Source organism: Saccopteryx bilineata, chromosome 3 (assembly GCF_036850765.1).
Source record: "Saccopteryx bilineata isolate mSacBil1 chromosome 3, mSacBil1_pri_phased_curated, whole genome shotgun sequence".
Taxonomy (NCBI): domain Eukaryota; kingdom Metazoa; phylum Chordata; class Mammalia; order Chiroptera; family Emballonuridae; genus Saccopteryx; species Saccopteryx bilineata.
This window is the reverse complement of record NC_089492.1, coordinates 161188686-161212465: the sequence shown is the minus strand read 5'-3', so window position 1 is coordinate 161212465 and position 23780 is coordinate 161188686. Positions and strand designations below refer to the sequence as shown.

The 23780-nt window shown below is 42.6% G+C and overlaps 1 non-coding gene across 1 annotated transcript; it reads left to right on the top strand.

Moving 5' to 3' along the window:
- Positions 1 to 1856: 1856 nt before the first annotated feature.
- On the top strand, positions 1857 to 1931 carry TRNAP-UGG (transfer RNA proline (anticodon UGG)). The gene has a single exon. It is a non-coding gene; the product is annotated as a tRNA-Pro (tRNA).
- The last annotated feature ends 21849 nt before the right edge of the window (positions 1932 to 23780 follow it).

Below are 23780 nucleotides of genomic sequence, written 5' to 3'. Positions count from 1 at the left end.
AACTTCATGCAGCAAACTGGTTATTATTATCTGTTTCAAGGAATCAAAGAGCTGAGTCAGACTCTGACTTATCTAATGGTTCAGTTACCTTTGCCTGTCTGCTCTAGTTCCCTTGTTCCAGGCACAGCCTCTACACCATTACAATAATCCTCACGCCCCAGGAATAGCAACTTTCCATCACCTGCCTCAGAGCAAATAGAAGTTTAAGTGGCAATGACGTTAGTCTTTCTCTGTGAAAACCAAGTGTGAATCCTCCCCTTTCTCAGGCAAAAGTTCACAAGGCATCATTACTTAAAAAAAAATAAAGTTATTGCTCTGCTTTTACTGACTTTAGAAACAGTCATCATTAAAACTATCTTTTGAGGTCCTGGCCGGTTGGCATGTGGATGTTCCAGGTTTGATTCCTGGTCAGGGCACACAGGAGAAGCACTCAGCTGCTTCTCCACCCCTCTCCCTCTCCCTTCTCTCTCTCTCTCTCACACTCTCTGTCTCTCTTCCCTTACTGCAGGCTCGATTGGTCCCGGGCACTGAGAATGGCTCCATGGCCTCCAGTTTAGACACTAAGAAGAGCTCAGTTGCTAAGTAACAGAGCAACCGCCCAGATGAGCAGAGCTTCAGACTCAAAAGGGGGTTGCAGGGTGAATCCCAGTCGGGGCACATGCAAGAGTCTGTCTCTGCTTCTCCTCCTCTCACTGAATTTAAAAAATAAAAAACAAAAATCCCTGTCTTTTGATCTAGAATTACTTAAATATTTTAGTTACATGGAAAAAAATTTTTTTTATTGATTTTAGCTAGAGAGAAAGGGAGGGTCCTATATGTGCCCTGACCAGGGATCAAACCCACAACCTTTGTGCTTTGGGATGACATTCTAATCAATTGAACTATCTTGCCAGGGCTTAAATAATTTCTTAAGGATCTCCCACATTATTTATTTTCCAGTGACCTAAATTAGTGGTTTTCAACCTTTTTACACTTGGGAACTGGTGACCTAGCCAGCTGGAAACGGAAACACACAATAAATAAAATTTTATCTTATCGCACATAACAGTGCAACATGGTAGAAGCTGGTGCTCAGTTTCTGAACTCCATATCTATGATGCATTGAATGCCACATAAATTTCTCCAAGTGCTTTTTGTCTGTTGCTCATGATTTATAAACACTCTTCATAATGCAATATGTTGATCCAACAAGCTTACAAGTTCCAAAGATATCTAAGACAACCTCAGTAGCATTTTCATCGATGATACAGGCTGGTAAGTGGCAGTCACCCTGAGCATAAGCTAATTTGACTAAAATCATTGGGTTTATAATCTTCACACAACATCAGAGTAGTTAACTCTGCATGAAATGACTGGTGAACAGAGTACTGAAAAACACTGACCTAAATGGGAAGCTCTTTTTTAACTCTAATACCTCCCAAGTAAAGCAACATCAATCAGTTCCATCTGTTGGGCAGGGACTGCCCTCTAGTGCTTATACTTTTCAAATAAAAATTATAAACACTATCTGACATCATGCCACTAAAAGCCTGTCAAAAGTTAAACAACATTCTATTAACCCAAGATTTTTTCAGTTTCACTATTGACATTTTGGGGAGTAAGTCTTCGCTGTGGGGGCTGTCCTGTACACTGTTGGATGTTCATCAGCATCCCTGCCCTCTACCCATTAGAATAGTGGTTTTCAACCTTTTTCATCTCATGGCACATTGAAACTAATTACTAAAAATCTGCTGCACCACAAAAAATATATTTTTGCCAATCTGACAAATAGGTGTAATTTAGATTCATTCACACTGGATGGCTATTGTTATATTGGCTGTTTTCATTTTTTGATTTGACAATCTAAAGGGTCAGGGGCCCTGGCCGGTTGGCTCAGTGGTAGAGCGTCGGCCTGGCGTCGGAGGTCCCGGGTTCGATTCCCAGCCAGGGCACACAGGAGAGGCACCCATCTGCTTCTCCACCCCTCTCCCTCTCCTTCCTCTCTGTCTCTCTCTTCCCCTCCCGCAGCCGAGGCTCCATTGGAGCAAAAGATGGCCCGGGCGCTGGGGATGGCTTCTTGGCCTCTGCCCCAGGCGCTGGAGTGGCTCTGTTCGCGACAGAGCATCGCCCTGGATGTGCAGGGCATCGCCCCCTGGTGGGCGTGCCGGGTGGATCCCGGTCGGGTGCATGCGGGAGTCTGTCTGACTGCCTCCCCGATTCCAGCTTCAGAAAAATACAAAAAAAAAAAAAACTTACTTAAAGGGTCAGGTATTGCATGGTTTTGGGGGGGGGGTTGTTTTTTTTACAGAGACAGAGAGAGAGTCAGAGAGAGGGATAGATAGAGACAGATGGACAGGGATGGAGAGAGATGAGAAGCATCAATCATCAATTTTTCGTTGTGACACCTTAGTTATTCATTGATTGCTTTCTCATATGTGCCTTGACCATGGGGCTGCAGCAGACCGAGTAACCCCTTGCTTGAGCCAGCGACCTTGGGTCCAAGCTGGTGAGCTTTGCTCAAACCAGATGAGCCTGTGCTCAAGCTGGCGACCTCGGGGTCTCAAACCTGGGTCCTCCACATCCCAGTCCAATGCTCTATCCACTGCGCCACTGCCTGGTCAAGCAGGTATTGCATGTTTTAAATTTTTTTGCTCAGTGGATAGAGTTTCAGCCTCACATATGGACGTCTGAGTTCAATTCCTAGTCAGAGCACACATAAGAAGTGACCATCTGCTTCTCTCCCACTTCTCTCCCTCTTCCCACAGTGGTTGGACTGGTTTGAGTGTTGACCCAGGCTCTGAGGATAGCTTGGTTGGTCTGAGTGCATCAGCCTCAGGTGCTAAAAATAGCTTAGTTGATTTGAGCATTGGCCCCAGATGGGGATTGCTAGGTAGAACCTGGTCAGGGCGCACGCGGAAATCTGTTTCACTATCTCCCCTCCTCTCACTTAAAAAAAAAAAGTTTATGGCACACAGGTTGAAAATTGCTGCACTAGGCCCTGGAGTGTTGGCTCAGCAGTAGAACATCAGCCTGGCGTGTGGAAGTCCTGGGTTCAATTCCTGGCCAGGGCACACAGGAGAGGCGACCATCTGCTTCTCCACCCCTCCCCCTCCCCTTCTCTCTCTCTCTCTCTCTCTGTCTCTCTGTCTCTTTCTGTCTCTCTTTCCCTCTTCCCCTCATCCCTTCCTGCAGCCATGAGCAAGTTGACCCTGGGCACTGAGGATGGCTCCATGGCCTGGCCTCAGGCACTAAAATAGCTCAGTTGCCTAGCAACAAAGCAGCTACCCTAATGGGCAGAGCATCAGCTCCAGACAGGGGTTGCTTGGTGGATCCCAATCAGGCGCATGAGGGAGTCTGTTTTTCTGCCCCCCCCCCCCCGCTTCTCACTTGATGAAAGAAAGAAAGAAAGAAAGAAAGAAAGAAAGAAAGAAAGAAAGAAAGAAAGAAAGAAAGAAAGAAAGAAAGAAAGAAAGAGAGTAAGTCAGAAAGAAAGAAGAAAGAAAGGAGGGAGGGAGGGAAGGAGGGAGGGAGGGAGAAAGAAAAGAAAATTGCTGCACTAGAAGCCGTAGTACCTCCTAACTCCAGTTGTGACAAACAAAAAAATGCCTCCAGACAGCCCTGGCCAGCTGGCTCAGTGGTAGAGCATCGGCCTGGAGTGTGGAAGTCCTAGGTTTGATTTCTGGTCAGGGCACACAAGAAAAGCACCCATCTGCTTCTCCACCCCTCCCCCTCTCCTTCCTGTCTCTCTTCCCCTCCCACAGCCAAGGCTCCATTGGAGCAAAGTTGGCCCGGGCACTGAGGACGGCTCCATGGCCTCCACCTCAGGTGCTAGAATGGCTCTGGCCTCAACAGAGCAATGCCCCAGATGGGCAGAGCATCACCTCCTTGTGGGTATGCCGGGTGGATCCCAGTCGGGCACATGCAGGAGTCTGTCTGACTGCCTCCCCGCTTCTAACTTTGGAAAAATACAAAAAAGAAGAAAAAAAAAAAGATGCTTTCAGACATTGCTAAATGGCCCCTGGGGAGCAAAATCTCCCCTGGTTGAGAACCACTATATTAAGCCAAAGGTTATCCAGAACATTCACATTATTCCTAAAAATTATAAGCCAAAAACTTCTTCTCGACTAATTCTTTTGAGTGACATAAAGGAGAATCTCATTTCTGCATGAAAAATAAAAATAAAAAATTAAGACTTTCAGCTCCCTGCCCTCCCCAAAGTCCTGGCTAGTGGGAAATTCTTCACATCTTTATTTTTTTTATTTTTCAAGTGAGAGGCTTGGAGGCAGAGACAGAGTCCCACATGCACCCTTACCATGACCCACCCGGCAAGCCTACTAGGGGGCTATGCTCTGCCCATCTAGGGCTGTTACTCCTGTTACTCGAACCGAACCATTTCAGCACCTGAGGCAAGGCCATGGAACCACCCTCAGCGCCTGGGACCAAATTGCTTCAAGCCACTGCTGCAGGAAGGAAAGAGAGAGAGAGAAGGGAGAGGGGGAGGGTGGAGAAGCAGATGGGCGCTTCTCCTGGGTGCCCTGGCCAGGAATCCACAAACTCAGTATTTCCACCTGGGCTGACTCTCTACTGCTGAGTCAACTGGCCAGGGCTACATCTTTAATTTTCTGTTCCAGTTTTACTTCTTAGATCTGTTTACTTTCTTTCAAAGTGCTTAGAAAACAAAGCTTGCTCTTCTAGCAGAATGTAGGTAATATGGTAGAGTGGGAGGAAGTATGAGTGTACAGTATTCTAGTACAATTTAGAGGGTCACTATGAACAACACAAGCAACCAAGAATCTCTGTTGATTGTAAACATAATAAAAGAAATTTCAAATCTGGATTTTAGAAAGTTACCTTAGGAGGGTTTATTCAGATCTACATGAATGATTATTCTTCATGTAAATACATTATACTTATAAATTCTGATTCTATAAATTTTAAAACCTACAAATAACTGAGGACTAGATATTTTCTTTTTTAATTTTTATTTATTAATTGGAAAGAAAGAGGAAGGGAGGGAGGGAGAGAGAGACAGGAACATCAATTTGTTTCTGTATGTATCCTGCCCGGGGATCAAACGGGCAATGTCTGGGCTCTGGGAAGATAATACCAGGTCAGGGGAGGTCTAGATATTTTCAAATTCAAAACCGTAGTTTAGACACGCACTTAATGTAACTTCCTCCCCTCATCAAATCTCTCACTGACTTAACTGATTTCACTAAAGAAATAAGAAAGAAGAATCAATAACAATGTTAACTCACTTACATGATTTAAAATATATCAATTTTTACTAACTCATTTAGAACTAATATTTTACTTACTGTAATTGAAAATAGTATAGTTCTACAATTGTCAAGCTCTTACTAGCAGAATCTTGGAATGGAAATCTATTTTATCTGCACAAAGCTGTTTGTGATCACTCCCTAACTTCCTCTTAAAGTCTGTTGCTTTCTTTACTGATTTTGTTTATATTGATTTCATCCTATCCTCTCTCATCAAATTCAATTAGAAAGTCTTCTAATCAGATAATAAAGCAAGGCACAGATGGGTTTTAGGCTTTGATTGTTTAAGGCAGTGTTTTTCAACCACTGGTCTGCAGACTTGTGCCAGTCTATGAAAGAGTTAACCACCTAATGTTGTATGGAGATTATAGACCCAGTGATTATAGACTATAGACAGTGGTGGGATTCAAAGAATTTAACAACTAGTTCTCTGCCCTAATGACCATTTTAAGTATAAAAAAACAATATACTGAAAGGTAGTTTATTATTTCATGCATTTATTTTTTTATTTTTTATTTTTATTTTTGTATTTTTTCTGAAGCTGGAAACGGGGAGAGACAGTCAGACAGACTCCCGCATGCGCCCGACCGGGATCCACCCAGCACGCCCACCAGGGGCGACGCTATGCCCACCAGGGGGCAATGCTCTGCCCCTCCGGGGCGTCGCTTGTCGGCGACCAGAGCCACTCTAGCGCCTGGGGCAGAGGCCAAGGAGCTATCCCCAGCGCCCGGGCCATCTTTGCTCCAATGGAGCCTTGGCTGCGGGAGGGGAAGAGAGAGACAGAGAGGAAGGAGAGGGGGAGGGGTGGAGAAGCAAATGGGCGCTTCTCCTATGTGCCCTGGCCGGGAATCGAACCCCAGTCCCCCGCACGCCAGGCGGACGCTCTACCGCTGAGCCAACCAGCCAGGGCCTATTTCATGCATTTAATACTTAAATAAGAACAATAAAAGAGATACACAAAACTAGATTATATTATGAGTTTAAAATATTAATGAAGCCCTGGCCGGTTGGCTCAGCGGTAGAGCGTCGGCCTAGCGTGCGGAGGACCCCGGTTCGATTCCCGGCCAGGGCACACAGGAGAAGCGCCCATTTGCTTCTTCACCCCTCCGCCGTGCTTTCCTCTCTGTCTCTCTCTTCCCCTCCTGCAGCCAAGGCTCCATTGGAGCAAAGATGGCCCGGGCGCTGGGCATGGCTCTGTGGCCTCTGCCTCAGGCGCTAGAGTGGCTCTGGTCGCAACATGGCGACGCCCAGGATGGGCAGAGCATTGCCCCTGGTGGGCAGAGCGTCGCCCCTGGTGGGCGTGCCGGGTGGATCCCGGTCGGGCGCATGCGGGAGTCTGTCTGACTGTCTCTCCCTGTTTCCAGCTTCAGAAAAATGAAAAAAAAAAAAAAAATATATATATATAAATGAAAAAATATTAAATAATACCTGATAAAAAACAATAAAACTGTTATTTAAGATATTTCCTTATTGCTTCTTGATTGGCGTCACTTTGCAATATTTTTCATCTATGGCAGAATGAACATTACTACAGGAGCTCAGAATACGCTGTTGTACATATGAACATTAAAAAAGGAGTAAGGAATGTAAATTTGTGATTTCCACATTGGGTGGCTGCCCAGGTGCCCACCTTAGAGAGAATTCTGATTACAAGTGCCATTTTATCTGCTGAACCTGGGAACAGGCTGAATCCCACCACTGTCTATAATTTTTATATAAAAACAGTGGCTTAAGGCAGTGGTCTCCAACCTTTTTTGGGCCACGGACCGGTTTAATGTCAGAAAATATTTTCACGGACCAGCCTTTAGGGTGGGACAGATAAATGTATCATGTGACCGAGACAAGTGTCAAGAGTGAGTCTTAGACGGATGTAACAGAGGGAATCTGGTCATTTTTTTAAAAATAAAACATCGTTCAGACTTAAATATAAATAAAACACAAATATTGTAAGTTATTTATTCTTTCTCTGCAGACTGGTACCAAATGGCCCACGGACTGGTACCGGTCTGTGGCCCGGGGGTTGGGGACCACTGGCTTAAGGAACATTCAAATGATTTATAATGTATATTTAAAATTATAACACAAAAAATTCCAATGATTCGGATCAAAGTAAAAAGCTAAAGGAAAACACAAAATCTGGAAAGATATCAATCTGGTCAGAGAGGAGAGAGGTATGTGATACAGTGATATTATTTGAGAGTTTCTTGGTATAACTTTTTTCAGTTATACAAAAAGTCCAGGTTAGTCTGTAATACGCAATTACTTTAAAGCATCCAAAAACCTTTTTAAAAGCAAATTATTCTAGAAATTAGTTTATGTATTCATTGCTGATTTCATAGCACTTTAAACTACTCAGCTATGGAGAAATTTATTTTATTTATTTATTTTTGAGAGAGAGAGAGAGAGAGAGAGAGAGAGAGAGAGAGAAACAGGAACAAACATACAAGAAGGGAGAGAGATGAGAAGCATCAACTCATAGTTGCGGGCTTTCATTGTTCCTTGATTGCTTTCTCAAACATGCCTTGATGGGGGGGGAGGCTCCAGCTGAGCCAGTGACCCCTTGCTCAAGCCAGCGACCATGGGCTCATGTCTATGACCCCACACCCAAGCCAGCGACCCTTCGCTCAAGCTGGTGAACCCCACACTCAAGCCAGCAACCTTGGGGTTTCGAACCTGAGTCCTCAGCATCCCAGGTCGATGCTCCACCCACTGCACCAGCCCCTGGTCAGGCAGGAAAATATCTCTTTAGATTTTGATTTAAAGGAAGTTGTAGGCAGAATAATCATCCCACCCCTTCCCAGAAGTCTATGCCCTAATCCCCAAAACCTGTGAAAACTTTACCTTACATGGCAAGAGGAACTTTACAGGTGTGATTAAATTAAGGATTTTGAGAGGAAACTTAGAGGAGGTATGATAGTAGAAGTGGTCAGAGTGATGCAATGGCTATCTTTGAAGGAAGGAGCTATAAGTTCAGGAATGTGGGCAATGTCTGGAAGCTGAAAAAGGCAAGGATGACTTCTCCGCTAGAGCCCCCAGATGGAGCACAGCCCTGAAGACACCTTGATTTTAGCAGCGTAAGGCCTTTTGCAGACTCCTGACCTCCAGAACTGTAAGAAAATTAATTTGCATTGTTTAAAGGGACTAAATTTGTGGAATTTATTATAGCAGCAACAGGAGACTAATACAAGAACACATAATTAGTCTTTTAATACTTTTAATAACCCATTAAGTCAGAATTTTAGCATTTGAATATAGTAATTATGTCCTATATTATTATCATGCTTGTGCTTTTAAAACATGTTCTTTCTCTGGGTGCTAATAGCCATCATGTTTTCACTAAAATATTTTTTCTATTTACCTTCAAGTAAAATAATAGTTCCCAAGATTAAAACTTGGAGGTTAATACACTACAATGAGGAACATCCATTCTAACACTGTAGGACAAATTTAGTGGACATTACACCAGGATTTTAAGTGTGTGGTGATGGCTACCTATTGAATGGAAGAAAAAAAAAAGTGCCTGACCAGGTGGTGGCACAGTAGATAGAACATCGAACTGGAATGTGGAAGACCCAGATTCGAAACCCCGAGGTCGCCCGCTTGAGCATGGGCTCATCCAGTTTGAGTGAAAATTCACCAGCAGGGTTACCAGCTTGAGCATGGGATCATAGACATGATCCCAAGGTTGTTGGCTCTAGCAAGAGGTCACTTACTCTGCTGTAGCGCCCCGGTCAAGGCACATATGAGAAAGCAGTCAATGAATAACTAAGGTGCCACAATGAAGAATTGATGATTCTCATCTCTCTACCTTTCTGTCTCTCCGTCCCTATCTGTCCCTCTCTCTGTCTCTCTCTCTCTCTTTGTCACACAAAAAAGTGACTTCAGTAGCCCAAACACACTGATTATTACACAAGTTGAAATTTGACACAGAAAATAGAATGACCTCAGAAGACAAAAATGGCAAAATTAACAATGCTATTTTGACATGACCCTTTAGTAGAAAGCTTATCTTTTTAGCAATTGTTATAAACAACAAATTGAGTCATTGTAGGAGAGAGCTGAACTTGCTAAACTATAAAAAATCATTGTCAGCCCTGGCTGGTTGGCTCAGTGGTAGAGCATCGGCCTGGAGTGCAGGAGCCCCGGGTTCAAATCCCGGCCAGGGCACACAGGAAAAGCGCCCATCTGCTTCTCCACCCCTTCCCCTCTCCTTCCTCTCTGTCTCTCTCTTCCCCTCCCGCAGCCTAGGCTCCATTGGAGCAAAAGATGGCCCAGGCGCTGAGGATGGCTCTATGGCCTCTGCTTCAGGCGCTAGAAAGGCTCTGGTTGCAACAGAGCAATGCCCCAGATGGGCAGAGCATCGCCCCTGGTGGGCATGCCGGGTGGATCCCAGTCGGGCACATGCAGGAGTCTGTCTGACTGCCTCCCTGTTTCCAACTTCAGAAAAATACAAAAAAAAAAAATCATTGTCAACATTGGGGATATTAAAATATCCCCTAATTTTTGTGAGCAGTATAGATATGGGCCCTGGCCAGTTGGCTCGCTCCATGGATAGAGCATTGGCCCAGCATGCAGACATCGGGTTTGATCCCTGGACAGGGCACACATGAGAAGCGACCATCTGTTTCTCTTTCCCTCCCTCTCCCCCTTCTCTCTTCCCCTCTAGCAGCTAGTGGCTAGATTAATTCAAACATCAGCCCCGACAGGGGTTGCCAGGTAGATCCTGGTCTGGAAGCATGCAGGAGTCTGTTTCTCTATCTCTCCTCTTCTCACTTAAAAGATGATAGATGATGATAGATAGATAGATAGATAGATAGATAGATAGATAGATAGATAGATAGATAGATAGATGATAGATGATAGATAATAGATAGGTAGATAGATATGAAAAAATATATTGTGTATTGTTTGTATACATGTATATGTAAATATGTATACACATATGTATCCTCTGTTCATTGAGAAAGTCTGGGAGGAGCAACCCTCCAAAAGCAATGAGCACACTTAGTACCCATTCTCAAGGGCTTGTTGGAGAAATGGCTGATTCCAGGGCTGGGACAGGAAAGTATAAGATAAGCCGGGAACATCTTGGTGTACAAGAAAGCAAGGAAGTGCTGAAAGAATGACGGGGCATGTCAAAAGAATACGGGAGCTTAGTTTGAAGAGGTTCCAATGGGAAAATCTGAAAACAATTTAAACACCAAAACAAGGCCTGACCTGTGGTGGCACAGTGGATAAAGCATCAACCTGAAATGCTGAGGTCACTGGTTCAAAACCCTGGGCTTGCCCGGTCAAAGCACATATGGGAGTTGATGCTTCCTGCTCCTCCCTCCCTTCTCTCTAAAATGAATAGATAAAAATAAACACTAAAATAAGTATACTCACTCACTGACTAAAATAAGAAACTATGAGCTCATATTGATATAAACAAACTGAAAGTTTTATGAAGAATGTGATCAAGCAAATAATTACAAAGAGAAGAAGGCAACCCGGCCAGTTGGCTCAGTGGTAGAGAGTCAGCCTGGTGTGTGGATGTCTGGGTTCTTTTCTTGGTCAGGGCACACAGGAGAGGCAACCATCTGCTTCTCTACCCTCTCTCTTCTCCCTCCCCCCACCCCACAGACTGGCTCCATTGGTTCGAGCAAAGTTAGCCTTGGGCACTGAGGATGGCTCCATTGGCTCCGTTAGCTGCCTCAGGCGCTAAAGAAAGGGCTCCGTGGCTGAACAACGGAGCAATGGCCCCAGATGGGCAGAGCATCACCCCCTAGTGGACTTGACAAGTGGATCCTGGTTGGGGCACATGTGGGAGTCTCTCTCCCTCCCCTCCTCTTACTAAAAAATAAAACTAAATAATAAAAAGAGAAAAAGACTAATTTTACCATGGGGAAGCTGGGAAAATACCATGCACATCAACAGATCAAAGTAAACACTATTAGAAATGGAACAAATAGAAATTATATGCCACCTGATGAGATGCAACAAGAACACAGCATTGCCAATATGATGTTGCATGTCAACTATAATCAATATATTTGAACACAGCATCACTTCTGCAATATGCCTATCAAAATGGATAGCACTAAGTCAAATCATGAGGAAACAGCAGACAAATCTAAATTTGGCGATACCTGTATTCTACAAAATAAATGGGCTGGAATTTTCAAAAGTGTCAAGGTCAAGAAAGTTGAAGAAACACTGAGAAACTGCTTCAGACTGAAGGAGACTAAAGAGAAATAACTAAATGCACCAACTCATGATGCAGAACTAAATCCGTTAGCTATAAAGAGCATTGTTGTGATGATTGGAGTATGAGGATAAGACAGTATTAATATATCAATGTGAGTACCCTTATTTTGATTATTATATTTTGGTTATATGGAAGAATATCTTTGGTTCTATGAAAGGCACACTAAAGTATTTGAGGAGGTGAAATATTACATGGGTAACTAATTCCTAAATGGTTCAGGGGGAAAATGTTTTGCCTACTATGCAGTGTGTCCGTAAAGTCATGGTGCACTTTTTTTTTTTTTTTTTTTTTTTTTTTTTTTTGTATTTTTCTGAAGCTGGAAATGGGGAGGCAGTCAGACAGACTCCCACATGCGCCCGGCCGGGACCCACCCAGCACGCCCACCAAGGGGCGATGCTCTGCCCATCCGGGGCGTCGCTCTGTTGTGACCAGAGCCACCCTAGTGCCTGGGACAGAGGCCAAGGAGCCATCCCCAGCACCCAGGCCATCTTTTGCTCCAATGGAGCCTTGGCTGCGGGAGGGGAAGAGAGAGACAGAGAGGAAGGAGAGGGGGAGGGGTGGAGAAGCAGATGGGAGCCTCTCCTGTGTGCCCTGGCCGGGAATCAAACCCAGGACTTCTGCACGCCAGGCCGACGCTCTACCACTGAGCCAACCGGCCAGGGCCATGGTGTACTTTTGACGGGTCACAGGAAAGCAACAAAAGATGATAGAAATGTGAAATCTGCACCAAATAAAAGGAAAACCCTCCCAGTTGCTGTAGGATGATGTGGAGCATGTGCACATGCGCAGATCATGACATAACACCGTGTATACAGCGAAGCAGCCCACGGCCATGCCAGTAGAGATGTGGACGGTACAGAGGAAAGTTCAGTGTGTTCTGTGGCTCGCTAAATTCAAATCCGTGACCAAAGTGCAATGTGAATATCAGCGTGTTTATAACGAAGCATCACCACATAGGAATAACATTACTCGGTGGGATAAGCAGTTGAAGGAAACCGGCAGTTTGGTGGAGAAACCTCATTCTGGTAGGCCATCAGTCAGTGACGAGTCTGTAGAGGCTATACGGGATAGCTACCTAAGGAGCCCTAAAAAATCTGTGCGTGAGACCACATCGAACTGCACTGAATAGGTATGAAACTGGGAGAGTTTTCCTTTTATTTGGTGCAGATTTCACATTTCTATCGTCTTTTGTTGCTTTCCTGTGACCGGTCAAAAGTGCACCATGACTTTACGGACACACTGTATTTGCAAGTTTTCTATAGGTTTGTGATTTAAATTTAAGGTATTCTTTAAACTTTTGTCACCTACTCAATGAGAGCTTTACTAGCTACTCTAAAATGCTCATACCAATAATAGTTCATATTCCTTTTCCTGCTTTATTTATTTATTTATTTTGCTTTGGGACATACATTTTATTTATTTATCTAGTTTTTGTTGTTTTGTTTCACCCAGGAGTATCAGACAGTAATGTTTGTCTGTTTTGTGTGTGTGTGTGGGGGGGGGGGGGTTGTTGTTGTTTTTTAGAGAGAGAGGAAGGGAGAGAGACAGACAGAAAAATCAATGTGTTCCTGTATGTGCCTTGACTGGGGTTCTAACCCATAGCCTTTGCATATCAAGATGATGCTCTAACCACCGGGCTCTAACCAACTGAGGTATCCCAGGGCTGTTTGTGTTTTATTCACTGCTATACTCCTGAGTGCTTAGAGCACGGCCTGGATCAAAATAAGTGCTTGATAAATGAATAGATAAGCCTATTAAATAAATAAATATTCTAAGGAAGATAATAACCATTATAAACACAGGTAAAGTAAAACTATTGTTTTCATCGTCAATGATAGCTTGTTAAAAGTCTTTTTAGAAAACAGTTTTGCAATTAAAAGTCAGAAGCCTGACCAGGTGGTGGCACAGTAAATAGAGCATTGGACTGGGACACGGAGTGCCCAGGTTCGAGACCCTGAGGTCTCCGGCTTGAGCACGGGCTTACCAGCTTGAGTGAGGGGTTGCTGGCTTGAGTGTGGGATCATAGACATGACCCTATGGTCACTGGATTAAAGTCCAAAGTCTCTGGCTTGAGCCCAAGGTCGCTGGCTTGAGCAAGGGATCACTCTCTGTGCTATAGCCTCCCCCTCCCATCAAGGCACATATGAGAAAGCAATCACTGAACAACTAAGTAGCTGCAACAAAGAATTGATGCGTCTCATCTCTTTCTCCTTTTCTGTCTGACTCTCTCTCTTTCTCTGTCAAAAAAAAAAAAAGAAGAGTCAGAAATATTAATATGCTTTAAACTTTCTGAGAATTTACTCTAAGGAACTGTCATAAAATATGGGAAAGCAATCATAGTGTTAAGCTGTTCATTGCAGTGTTTTTATAGCAAAAAAAAGGAGAAATAAATATATTAAAATATTGGATAAATTATGCCATATCTGCAGATGAAAATTCTATTTTCTTTAAAATTCCATTTGTTTTGAAATCCTATTTCATTTGAAATTCTAATAATGTGGGGAAAAATTTTATGCATTATTACATAAAGGGAAAAACAAACAATATGAATTTATAGCTATGATTCCAACTAAATAAAAATATATACTGTAATAAGGAATTAATGTATTGTAGCAATTTTTATTTGCAGTATTTTCTCAACTATTGGCAATATGATTATAATTTTTATTCTTAAAATACATTTATAATAAAAATACATTCATTTAGCCCTGGCCGGTTGGCTCAGCGGTAGAGTGTCGGCCCGGGGTGTGGAAGTCCCAGGTTCAATTCCCCACCAGGGCACACAGGAGAAGCGCCCATCTGCTTCTCCACCCTTCCCCTCTCCTTCCTCTCTGTCTCTCTCTTCCCCTCCCACAGCCAAGGCTTCATTGGAGCAAAGTTGGCCCGGGCACTGAGGATGGCTCCATGGTCTCCACCTCAGGCAATAGAATGGCTCCGGTGGAAACAGAGCAACGCCCCAGATGGGTAGAGCATTGCCCCCTGCTAAATACAACAAATATGAAAACCACTTAAAAGGTATGCCCTAGTGTGGATCAGAGTAAGGCCATCATGTTTGCCAGGCCAGTAAAATATCCTCCGACCACCTCACACCCTCTGCTCTGGGTCCATGCTCAGCAGAGAGCGTCTGATGAGCCCCCTGCCCTCCAGTTACCTTCTCTCTGAAGGACATACAGTCTTCCAGACCTCCATGTAGCTACATGAATACTTGAAACATGGCTAATCTGTATTGAGATTCGCTGTAAATGCACTTTGAAGATTTTGTATTAAAAAATGTAAGATATCTCAGTAATTTTGTTATAATGATCACATGTTGAAATTATTATATTTTGGATATATTGGTTTAAATGAACTATATTACTAAAATTAATTTTACCTGTTTCTTTTTACTTTTCTTAATATGGCTACTGGAAATTTTAAAATTACTTCTGTAGCTCATATTTGTGGACAATATTATATTTCTATTGGAGATCACTGATGTAGAACATTGAACAAGAATACAGCAGTCTATGTAAATAAACAATCTCCCTATAAACTAATAAATTGACACAGCTGGTTTAGACAGACACAAATCTGCCCTTCAGAAACTGGTCAACTTTGCACTGACCAAATCAAACTCTGCTAAACAGAAGGTCAGACCTTCACTGAAGTAAGATAATCAAGGTTCTGGCACCCTCCAAGCTTCCTGGGCACAAGCTGTCTACCTTCCATCTTTTCTCTCTTGGCTCTTAATCTTGTGTTTAGACTGTGTTCTTCAAGGGATGGAACTGAGTATTATTTCCTCTTGTTTTCCTAGCATTTAAGTGCCTTAAACAAAGGTTTTAAAAAGTCTTATTAAATGAACATTCTTCTATATCTTATGGCTTTGATCATGGCTATAGGCCTCCTTACCTTGAAAAGGATTTGTACATAACCTTTCCATTGGTTTCTTCTTCATCTGTTAATTGCAAACGACTTGTAAAAACTGAACACAGAAAAACCTGTAAGACCGTAATTTTCATTCATGTGAACTAAAAATAATGAAAAATAATCAGTACTATGAAGTGAAAACTCATAACCATAACAGCACATAGTATTTTATTATCAAGGACAGAGAGCCTTAGAAACAGATCACAGAATTGATATTGTGTCATTATATAACAGCCTACATTATATGACTTCTTATTTGTCCTTGAACTCCAAATGCAACTCAAGGCTGATATAAAATAGTAGTAGAAGGGAAAACAGATGACAGAAAAGGAGGTTTATCATAGAATCAGTATAATGCTTTGGCTTCGTCACATAGATCAGATGGCAATAACCCCTTTCTCAGCAAGTAGCTTCTCAATGTCCCATGGGTTGTACAAAACAAATTCACTATCAACTTCTGCTAATAACTATTTTTGAGTACTGTGGCAGCATCAGCTAAAGACACAATCCCTCAATTTAAGAAGAAAAAAATAACAAATATCTACTCTGTTGAAAGGAAAATCCTTTTCTGAAAAATGATGTTATTTAATAGAAAATCTTGGCTTCTTAAAATACAGGTATGTTCTCATCACTTATTTGAAATGAAGTAGATGGTCTTTGTTTTATCTCAATTATGTGACTGTTTTTGTAAAAGCTGTTGAAAATGTCTGAGAAGCTACTGACATTAGTTTTCCTGAAGTTAAATATTTACAATTGCTAATTCTATAGAAACAAAAACCCATCCTTTAATATTTTTCTAAAAGTTGTTTACACAAGAATTCAATTGTCTTCTTCATCTTCCATAGCTCCAAAGAAACATCTTCTGGTGTACAAGACAAATGGAAGCAAATATTCTCTAACAGCTTACTGATTTCAATAAAAAGTGTAATTTGATGACAGTTTTTATTCAATAATTTGAGACACTTCTAATAAACTACAATTCATTTGCCCAACCTAAAAGAAGAAAAAAAATTGTGTCTGCAAGTTGAGCTGTGCAAAATTTCCACAATGAAACCATTCTTTCCTTCCAGCAAAGAAATGGATCCTAGGTATGTTGAAACTTTTTATCATTTTACACATGGGCTGCGTGTCATTTTCCAATGTTTTTTCTCTGGGTAGATGGTTGCTCTACAGATTTTCCAAAATTGTTTCATCCTTGGAAACCGACTTGACTGAACTATTGAGACTCAGATCACTCCAGCCATGCTGGCTTTAAGACAGAAAATAGGAATGACATGGAATAGCAGGCTAAGGACAAGAAGTAAAGGTCACCCAAGTGTCATCCTGCACCATAACCAGGACAAAGGACAGGGAGGGGCAGTTGCCTCCGGCCAATGACAGTTCTACCTGATCTTAAAAAGGTACATATACACTGCCGCTCCTTGTTGCTAAATTGGATTGTATTCATGAATGTGGGGTTAAGAATAATTCAATAGCCTGACCTGTGGTGGCACAGTGGATAAAGCGTCGACCTGGAATGCTGAGGTCACTGGTTCAAACCCTGGGATTACCTGGTCAAGGCACATATGGGAGTTGATGCTTCTTGCTCCTCCCCTCCCCTCTCTCTCTATCTCTCTCTCCTCCCTCTCTCCTCTCTAAAATGAATAAATAAAGTCTTAAAAAATTAAAAAAAAAAAAAAAAAAGAATAATTCAATAGCCTGACCAGGCAGCGGTGCAGTGGATAGAGTGTCGGACTGGAATGTGGAGGACCCAGGTTCAATACCCTGAGGTTGCCAGCTTGAGCACAGGCCCATCTGGTTTGAGCAAAGCTCACCAAGGTCGCTGGCTCGAGTCAGGGGTTACTTGGTCTGCTGTAGCCCCACGGTCAAGGCACATATGAGAAAGCAATCAATGGACAACTAAGCTGTCACAACGAAAAACTAATGATTGATGCTTCTCATCTCTCTCCGTTCCTGTCTGTCCCTATCTATCCCTCTCTCTGACTCTCTGTGTCTGTAAAAAACAAACAACAACAACAAAAAAGAATAATTCAATATCTGGGACTAATTAAAAAGAAGACAGAAGTTCTAAATCGTTAAGAGAGGATTGTAAAATATATAGGAGTGAATGAATAAAAAAGGAAGGTCAAGTTTTTTTCTTAATTGAATTTACTGGGGTGACACTGTTTAACAAAATTATACAGAATTCAGGTGCTCAATTCCACAACACATTTTCTGTACGTTGTATCACGCCCCACCCACCCCCACACCCCCGGCGCAAGTCAAATCAAGTCAATCACCATTTACCCTCGGTATACCTTCTGCACCTCCGCCCCAGCAATCACTGCACTATTGTCTGTGTCCATGATCTTTTTTCTTATTTTTCCTTTTTTGCTCAGTCCCTCCACCTCCTCCATCCCTTCCAACCCCAACAGGCGAGTTTGAATGTGCACTATGTGGACCGAAAAGGAGGGAAGCGGAAGAAGGTCCGAGAACTTCTCTTGCCCATCACAGACACGAGACCTCAGGGTGACAACTGCTCCCTTCACCACGCGCTTGCTCAACTCGCGGCCTGAATGGTGTGGGCGCGCCTGCACCCATCTGTCGGGGCTGGGAGGGCGGGGCGAGGGCACGTGACCGTGATTGCAATTTTTCTGGCCCAATCCGAGGTGTCTGGGAAAGTGCCCTCGCAGAGCCATTCGGCTGCCTGGGTTTGTTCATGGCGTTTCTTTTAATCTTCCAGCTTCTCCCTTCCGCTCTTTAATCTAAAAGCTTGGTTTGTCAGACTTTTTGCCATATGGTTCCCCAATAAAATTAGGGGCGCAGGAAGGGACTGCCAGTCAAGCCGGCAGAGTGCAGCCTGACCAGGCGGTCGCACAGTGGATCGAGTGTGGGACTAGGACGCCAAGGCCGGAGGTTGAAACCCGAAGTCGTGGCTTGAGCGCCGGGTCGTTAGCTTGAGCGCTGAGTCGCTAGCTTGAGCGTAGGGTCCTAGACGTGACCCCATGATAGCTGGCTTCAAAGGTCGCTGGCTTGAAACCCAAGGTCGCTGGCTTGAGCAAGGGGTCACTCACTCTGCTGTGCCCGCCTCCACCCCCATCAACGCACATATGAGAACGTAATCAATGAACAACTGAGGAGCTGCAAGGAAGAATTGATGCTTCTCATCTCCCTTCCTGTCTGTCTGTCCCTATCTGTCCCTCTCTCCGACTCTGTATCTGTAAAAACAAAAAAAGAAAAGAAAATGGCGGGGTACACAATCTGAGAAGTTGAGGATTTGGCCAAGATCCTACAATTATTTTTTAAAATTTAGGGGCAAACACTAAAGTCATGCTTTTTATCTCTTTTCCTCCATAACTAGAGTCGTTCCTCCAATTTGAAATCCTACTGCTTTTCCCCCAAAAAAATGCTCAAATCCTGTTCCCACTGCTTGGGACTCCAGAATCTGGAGTGACCCCATTGTGAAGATAGTTCCCTAATAAAAGGAAAACTGCTTTATATCTTGGGTTAAGGATTTGGGGAAATTAAGGTAAAAATTTAAAGGCAAGTGTCCCATAGGACTAGGACACAATTTAGCTCAAAAAAACGTATCCCAGGAGAGCACTTTATTCCAATTTAAGCATTTAAAGCACTTACACATATAAATAAAATCTCCCGATCTATCTATTGAAGCCTTCTATCAAGGATCTGAAGTAGTGATGCTAGGATAAGATTATCTGCATGATGTGATTGGTTCGCCCCAGGGGAGTTTGACAAAAAGAAAGAGAATTTATTTATTTATTTATTTAGTATTGTTTTTATTTTTTTGTGGCAGAGACAGAGAGTCAGAGAGAGGGACAGACAGACAGGAAGGGAGGGAGACAAGAAATATCAATTCTTCGTATGGCTCCTTAGTTGTTCATTGACCGTGGGGCTACCGCAGACTGAGTGACCCCTTGCTTGAACCAGTGACCTTTGGGCTCAAGCTGGTGACCTCAGGGTCTCAAACGTGGGTCCTCCACATCCCAGTCCGACGCTCTATCCACTGTGCCACTGCCTGGTCAGGCGAAAGAAAGAGGATTTAGAGAAACTCAACTCTAAGGCTGAAGTCCTTGAAGTGACAAAGGAAGTAAAAACTAAATGAATGAGGCTTAATTCTAGAGTTTTTATCCACATAGCAATAGTTATAGCCTAGGAACCTTAGTCATGAGGTAGGGGGGATAAAATGCCAAATGTGTCAAAACAATAAAAAGAACTTTCTCTCCACATATCCCAGTATAGATAGTGAAGTGTGGAAAAGAAAGGCTCTTAACATGAATAATTTTTTTTTTAATATTTTATTTATTGATTTTTAGAGAGAGGGAGGGGAGAGAGAGTGAGAGAGAAAGGGGAGGAGCAGGAAGCATCAACTCCCATATGTGCCTTGACCAGGCAAGCCCAAGGTTTTGAACCGGCAACCTCAGTGTTCCAGGTCGACACTTTATCCCACTGCGCCACCACAGGTCAGGCAACATGAATAATTTTTTTAAATTTACTTTCTCTAAAACAAAGAGACTTTTAGTAGAACTTACTCTTTCTGAATAGACTCCCTATTCTTGACCTTGAGGCTGGTTTCCCAGACTATGGCCTTGGACTAGCTTTACAAAGTAGCAGGTGTTCTCAGAGTGTTTCTCCCTGAATTAACCCTACAGATAAACACTGTAAGAAAGCTTGTTTCACTGCTTTGTTTTACTGCTATGCTTTCTCCCCTCCACATTCCTCAATCAGTATGTAATCCTTCCTATAAAACCTAACTCCAAAATGCAGTTGGGGCCGCATTGATTTGAACGACTTAGGTTTCCATGCGGTCTGTGTAACTGGCTAATTAAAGACTCCTAATTTCTTAATTTGGCTAACTGATCGATTGTGTGGCAAGACGTTTGTTTCTCGCTGTTACGATATAAGAGATAGCCTGGTAAAAAAAAAGAAAAAAAAAGAAGCACCCTCACCTGGAATCCTATTCAGAAATAATTCACTTATTTTCAACAAATATAAATCCTCAACACTATAGAAATGAGTTTGTTCTTAACTTTGTATGTGTTCAGAGAACCAGAGGGGCATGTACAGCTGAAAGCGCCATACTTGCACTGGCTTCTTTGCTTCCCTTGCAGAGAGATGAGTTTCCCCTGGTAACGTTGTCATTGATTGAGTTTAGTTGCTTCAATTACACACATAAATAATTAGTTATAATTCCATTACACTTATGATTTTTCTACCAATCCCAGTATTCCTCAATTACAGCTGTCTATATAAATAACGTTGAGCTCCACCGAGGCTTCTGGATGCCAAAAGAGGAGGACTCTGGGAGAAAATGCCTCCAAGTGGAGAAACCTAGTATGGCCTTTGTGAGGTACGGTAATTCTGGAGCTGTGGACTGAGTTTATTCAGGAAGTCACAACTAAAAGTGGAGTGCACAGATTATAGCCTTCACCTACAAGACAGTGCAGTCTGAGTACCTAAAAGGATAATCAGAGAAATAGGGAAGTATTTACAGTGTCAAAGTAACTTTCTGAATGGCTAGAAAGGTTGTGTTCACCAGCATAGTGCACCTATTCAGTAGTCTGTGCCAGTATTCATCAGTAATGTGGATGATGCGTCCATTTTATAAGTAACCACGTCCAAATGATGCCTTAACAAAAACTTAAATTATTAGTAAACATTCATCAAATTGAAAAAGTCATACTTACTTCTTTGTCTTTCTTAATCAGAACTGATATTACAGGGTAACCCTGCTTCAAGGTCTTACCACCCAAAAAAGTGGTTAGATTTGTATGAAATAAAAGTATTCCACCTATATACATCTTTTAAAGATTCTCCTGGAAGATCAACTCATTTTGTAATTAAGTTAGGGTTGTCCAATAGACTAGTAACACAAGTAGCTGCCAGCGGACAAATTACCCAAGCCAGTCAAATCTTAGGCTGATTAATACATGGAAAATGCAGTAGAATGCAATTATTAAGCAACAGCTGCAGAGTATGATTGCATCCAGTCTAAGGAACAACAGTGGAGAAATTTTCAGCAATTGAGAGAATAGATGTCCTATCTTCAAAGCCTCTCTTTAAAATATAGAAAACAAGGGGCCCTGGCCAGTTTGCTCAGTGGTAGAGCGTCCACCCGGCATAGGGAAGTCCCAGGTCCAATTCCTGATCAGGGCATACAGGTGAAGCGACCATCTGCTACTCTCTCTCTCTCTCCCTTCCCTCAGCCATGGCTCAATTATGCACATCAGCCCTAGATGGGGGTCCTGGGGTGGATCCCAGTGGGGGCACATGTGGGAGTCTATCTTCTCTCCTCACACTTAAATTTTTAAAAAATGAAGATAAAAATTTTATAGAACACAGATGTTGACTTGGAATGCTGGTTGTCAGTTCAAATTCCTGAGTTTACCCAGTCAAGGCACACAAAGAAGCAACAACCATGAGTTGATGCTTCCCATTTTTCTCCACCTCCCCAACTTTCTCACTCTCTCCCCTCTAAAGTCAATATTTTTTAAATTTTTTTTTTTTTTTTTCTTTTTCATTTTTCTGAAGCTGGAAACAGGGAGAGACAGTCAGACAGACTCCCGCATGCGCCCGACCGGGATCCACCCGGCACGCCCACCAGGGGCGACACTCTGCCCACCAGGGGGCGATGCTCTGCCCATCCTGGGCGTCGCCATGTTGCGACCAGAGCCACTCTAGCGCCTGGGGCAGAGGCCACAGAGCCATCCCCAGCGCCCGGGCCATCTTTGCTCCAATGGAGCCTTGGCTGCGGGAGGAGAAGAGAGAGACAGAGAGGAAAGCGCGGCGGAGGGGTGGAGAAGCAAATGGGTGCTTCTCCTGTGTGCCCTGGCCGGGAATCGAACCCGGGTCCTCCGCACGCTAGGCCGACGCTCTACCGCTGAGCCAACCGGCCAGGGCTAAATTATTTTTTAAAAAGTTAAGGCAGATCCTGAATTAAATTGTTAAACCACAATGCCTCATATCACATTCAAGTGTGTAAATAAGTAAACTTTCAAGCTGTTTCTCAGCTGTGTTTTGTTTTTAAAAGAGACAAAGAGAGAGGGACAGACAGGAAGGGAGAGAGATGAGAAGTGTCAGTTCTTCGTTGCAGCTCCTTAGTTGTTCATTGATTGCTTTCTCATATGTGCCTTGATGGGAGGAGCTACAGCAGAGCAAGTGACCCCTTGCTCAAGCCAGTGACCATAGGGTTGTATCTACGATCCCACACTCAAGCCAGCAACCCCTCGTTCAAGCTGGTGAGCCTATGCTCAAGCCAGATGAGCTCACGCTCAGCCAGAAACCTCGGGGTTCAAACCTGGGTCCTCCGCATCCCAGTCTGACACTCTATCCACTGCACCACCGCCTGGTCAGGCTCTCAGTTGTATTTAAAAAATAATCTTCAATGTTCCCAATGGTAGTATTCAAAGTGAATATCATGCACTGAAACTAATCATTAACAACAAATCTTCAATTTATTTGAAGCAATTTGGTTTTAAAAACTAAGTTATAGCAATCACCAAAAACAAAAAACAAGGAACAGTCAGAAACAAAAGAATAATCAGGAGTACTGCATTTTTGTGTTTTAACACTGTTGTGGCTTTATTCAAAACACAGTTGCACAAAAGTATTCATCTCAAAGATTTTTAAGGCGAGTTTTGAGGAATTTAACACACTATATACATACTGCCATATAAAGAGCATTAAAATAGGACCAAAAACTACAAAATATAAAACCCACCCTTACTTATTTGCATGAAAATATCACCCACAAAGCTAAGTAAGTCTTAAAAAGTTATTTGGAGACTCTTACTTGTTGTTTTCAAACCAAAGAACTCTAATTTTGATTGTACAATAAGATGATTGATAAGTCAATATATAGATTTAATTTAAAAAATAAGTATTTTATAATCTGGCTTACTATGTGATGAGAATTCTTAGGGACTAAAACAGGGTATTTCAATTGTTAAAAAGGAATAAAATGTTAGCCATTTGGATATTCGAATCTCTTCCACTAAACTTATCCCAAGAGTTTAGTGAACCCTTATCCCAAGAGCTCAGTCAGTTGTGCAACTTTTTTAGTTTATCCACAAATAACTTTCTAATTTTTACTTTAAAACTCCAAGTCATACATATTTGAACTACAAAAGAAGCAGTACTAGACCCAGGAATATAAACGTGTTCCAGTATGGAAGTGTAATTTCAATTAATTTGCTGACACTAACTTAAAAAAACAAATATTCAAAACAGAGGGGGGAAACAATTTAGAGAACCAAGATTTGAAAAGCAATTGCCTTGAATGTGGAGCCTCCACAACAGAAAGGGAGATAGATGTACTTGTCTGCTCTTATTATTGTTACTAAACACACCTTTGCACTTTTCCCAAATATTTT